This window comes from Mustela nivalis (assembly GCF_964662115.1).
Source record: "Mustela nivalis genome assembly, contig: HAP1_SCAFFOLD_524, whole genome shotgun sequence".
NCBI classification, from domain to species: domain Eukaryota; kingdom Metazoa; phylum Chordata; class Mammalia; order Carnivora; family Mustelidae; genus Mustela; species Mustela nivalis.
In genome coordinates this window covers 475,146-479,952 of record NW_028136134.1, presented here as the reverse complement: position 1 = coordinate 479,952, position 4,807 = coordinate 475,146, and positions in this window count along the sequence as shown.

Here is a 4,807-nt window from a genome sequence, read left to right as displayed (position 1 = left end):
CCAACTATATGAGCTTCTAGAAAAGGCAGAGCTATGCAAATGGTATAAAGGTCAGCGGTTTGTAGCAGTTAGGAGAGGAGGAGGATGAACAGGAAGAGCACAGAGGATTTTTAGGCCAGTGAAAATGTTCTGTATGATATGTATGATATTTTAGATATATATCGCTACATAGTTGTCAAAATGCATAAGATACTATACCAAGAGTGAACTCTATGAGAAAAGGTTTTTTTAAGATTTTATTTATTTATTTGACAGGCATCAAAGCAGGCAGAGAGGCAGGCGGGGAAAGCAGGGGTTGGGGGAAAGCAGGCTCCCTGCCAAGCAGAGAGTCTGGTCTGGGGCTCGATGCCAGGACCGTGAGATTATGACCTGAGCCGAAGGCAGAAGCCTTAACCCACTGAGCCACCCTGGTGCCCCACCAAGAGTGAACTCTAATGTAAACTGTGGACTTTGGGGCGATAATGATGTGTCAGTGTAGGGTCAGTGAGCGTGAAAAATTTCACCGTGCTACAGGATGTTGATAATGGGGAAGGCTGTGTGTATGTGGGGAAAGGGAATTTTACTATGATCCCCAAACTACCCTAAAAAATGCAGTCTGTTAAAAAAAAATCTTTATAATGCAATATAATACAAAACAAGAATGCATATCAAGAGAGAAATAATGTTTAAAGGGAACGAAGAACTTCAGTAATGTGTACCTAGGGATTTTGATTGCACATTTGTAGGAAGTTCACATTGTCATTAGCAATTGTTTATCTGTGAAGTAGACGTAAGATAAAGAGTGATGAAAACTCACAAATGCAACATTAAAAAAATGCCATCTATGGGCTTTTAAAAAATGGAACATTATTTGCTTGGCTTCTTAAGCTTTGTGGGGAATGAAGGGACAGAATTTAAATTCAGCTTTATATAAATAATTGGATAATATGTTTCTACAAAGCAGGCTCCTCAGAGTAACATAGAATTAAACATGGTAGCAGAAAGTGGAAAAAAGGTTACATCTCTTGTGAGCTCACGTTCTCTGAAACCCTGTCACTTAGTGGAGACAGTAACTGTTCGATGAATAGCAAATGGTAGTCTTTCAGATTCCCGGGATTTTCACTAAGAATCGTGAATGGATTTTTTAAAAAATATGTAAAGAAGGTCTCGTGCAAGTACCTGCAAATAACGGACATTTTGGAGAGAATATTTTAATCAGCAGAGAAGGTCAAAATGACAAAGTTCCACGATCAGAGTAAACATATGGGATTAAAAATAAAAAATAAAAAATAAAGATTTTTTTGAAAGGACTTTTTTTTTTTTAAAGGAGCTTGAACAAATGTCCTTTTTAAGAGACAGTTGGCTGTTTAAACCAAAAGTACAACTCACTGAGAGAATCGCCGCATTATTTATTGGGGTAGAAAGGACCCGGAATGTAGAAAGACCCATTCTGCAGAGGAAAAAATAGAATCACTAACAGGCCTCATTCCTTGCACAGCCAGTGGCTAGAATCCCTGCCTCATGAGACCCTGTGCTAGAAGGCCGCTAGAACCATCTCAACTATATTAGTCTATCTTGGAAGCCAACAAGTGTTTGCCCCGTTAAGAGCACGGTAACAATCAGTCACGTTATGTTATAATGATTGTCGATATCTTCAAAAGCCTTGTCAAGTTCCCTTTTGAGTAACCCTCACCCCACCCTTAGAGAAATTTATCTGTGGTTCACCTCTTTGAAATACCTCATTGTTGTACCACATTTACCATAGCCAAAAAAAAAAAAAAAAAGCTTTTTATTATTAACAAAGTGTCAGAAGGGGGCGCCACTGTAAACATGAGAGGTTTCGCTGCCAGGACAATTTTGTTGCAGAAACAGCTGAAAGCAATCAGGTCAGACAGAGCCAAGGGCTGGAGGAATTTTTAAAATTACAAAAACCGAACCAAATCAAACCAAAAGAAAAATCAAAACCAATGGCCAAGATTTCAAGTTTGCTACTAAAGGTATGACATTCTCCTAAGACATGCACGTGAGTTTATCAATATATTTATATACTTATATTTGAGGAAGAAGGAACTATTTGATGCAGCAAATCCACGTTGATTAAAAATTACCAGATATGGGGGCTCCTGGGTGGCTCAGTGGTTTAGGCCTCTGCCTTCGGCTCAGGTCATGATTTCAGGGTCCTGGGATGGAGCCCCAAATCGGGCTCTCTGCGCAGCGGGGAGCCTGCTTCCCCCACCCTCTCTCTGCCTGCCTCTCTACCTACTTGTGATCTGTCTGTCAAATGGGTAAATAAGATCTTTAAAAAAAGAATTACTAGGTGTGAAATACATTGAGGGTATGGGAAAGAAAATGATTTCAACTGATCTGACTAGGAAGTGGTTGAAGCCAGAATTAAAGTGCTATAAAAAGAGTAGAAGAGTAGAATAGGGAAGGGGGTCAGAGCCTCCTGCCATTCGCAGGGCACCCAGAACCCAGAGAGTGAGGCCTTGGGTGCTTTCTAGTGACAGATTCAAGGCAATTTTTCGACTTTGGGACTTCAGAGCTAACTTAGTTTTCATTTGTGATTATTATTTTTGTGTGGGGACCTGAGCCGAAGGCAGAGATTTTAACCCATTGAGCCACCCAGCTGCCCTAAAGTATGTTTTTTTTCTATATATAGAATTATAGTTCTTGCCAAAATATGCAACTAGCTGAAACTGAATGCCTCCTTCAAAGTCAGCTCTGGAGAAATTATGCAAGTGTAATATGGAACTATTTCAGATATTAACCAAAAACAAAGAAATGATGATAAATTCCTTAAAAGACTCAAAGTTGCTCTTGACTGGTATGTTTCAAGCTCTATTCCTGGTTGGAGGACAGGTTTTAACAGGCCTGTCACTGTAGAAATCAGCTGGATGTTTAGGGGCTATCAGAAGTATACAAAAACATTGAAGGGGTAAAGACTTGAAAATTCTTTAGAGAGATTAGCTCCCTAAGGCATTATTCATCCACACATTTTCCTCCAAACAATTGAGACTGATGGATGAGTGGCACCTGAGGGGCTCTCTCATCACGTGAGTGGTGGGTTAAGCCTCTGCCTTTATCTCAAGTCATGGTCTCTGGGTCCTGGGATCCAGCCCCACATCGGGCTCTGCTCAAAAGGAAGACTGCTTCCCTCCCTGTTTGCCTGCCTCTCTGCTTACTTGTGATCTCTCTCTCTCTCTCTCTCTCTCTCTCAATCTCTGTGTCCAATAAATAAATAAAATCTTTTAGAAAAGGCTGATGGATGCTAAATTATGAAAACTGCTCCCTCCAAATGATGCTTCTTCATAAGGATTTAAGAATTTAAAATTGTAAGAATTTAAAATTGAAACTTGATCGTAAGATTTATCTTATAGAATAACATCAAGTGAAGGCAGTTATTATTAGTTCTGAAGTATTTGTGATTCTGAATTCTTGGCCTCATTAGTCAATTTATTTTTAATCAATTATCATTTAATATATAATAATATATATAATATACTATATGTAACATACATAACAAATATAATATATATAATAAATTCATTCATTAATTTATTATTGATTTATTTATTATTATTATGTATTTATTGTTTAACTCAAACACAAGAAAATGAATGACCTGATTGAAACATTGGCATGGACTGGAACAGACACCTCACTGAAGAAGATATTGAGATGGCTATAATGATATGAAAAGATGCTGTGATAATCCACGGCATGTCTAATTAAGGAATGGTAAATTAAAAGAACAAAGAGGGGCGCCTGGATGGCTCAGTGGGTTAAGCCGCTGCCTTTGGCTCAGGTCATGATCTCAGGGTCCTGGGATCGAGTTCCACGTTGGGCTCTCTGCTCAGCAGGAGCCTGCTTCCCTTTCTCTCTCTCTCTGACTGCCACTCCGTGTGCTTGTGATCTCTCTCTGTCAAATAAATACATAAAATCTTTTTAAAAAATAAATAAATAAATAAAACAATGTTATATCACTACACATCTATTAGAGTGGCTAAAATCCAAAATACTGACAACATAAAATGCTTTTGACGATGAGGAACTAGAGAAACTCTCATTCATTCTGGTGAGAACACCAACATGGTGCTACCACTTTGGAAGACAGTTGGGCAGTTTCTTACAAAACTAAACATATTCTTACCATATGATCCAGCAATCGTGCTCCTTGGTACTCACCCAAAAGAGCGAAAACTTTGTGTACACAGAATCCTGCATATAAACCTGTGTTTGTAACAGCTTTACCCATAAGTGCCAAGAGTTGAAAGTAACCAGAATGGATAGATAAACTGTGGTCCATTGAAACAATGGGATATGATTCAGCGATAAAGGGAAATGGCTATCAAGCAATGAAAAGACATGGAACAAACTTAAAATCCATCATAATAAGTGAAAGAAGTCAATTTGAAAAAGCTTCATGTTGCAAGGTTCCAACTATATGAGCTTCTAGAAAAGGCAGAGCTATGCAAATGGTATAAAGGTCAGCGGTTTGTAGCAGTTAGGAGAGGAGGAGGATGAACAGGCAGAGCACAGAGGATTTTTAGGCCAGTGAAAATGTTCTGTATGATATGTATGATATTTTAGATATATATCGCTACATAGTTGTCAAAATGCATAAGATACTATACCAAGAGTGAACTCTATGAGAAAAGGTTTTTTTAAGATTTTATTTATTTATTTGACAGGCATCAAAGCAGACAGAGAGGCAGGCGGGGAAAGCAGGGGTTGGGGGAAAGTAGGCTCCCTGCCAAGCAGAGAGTCTGGTCTGGGGCTCGATGCCAGGACCGTGAGATTATGACCTGAGCCGAAGGCAGAAGCCTTA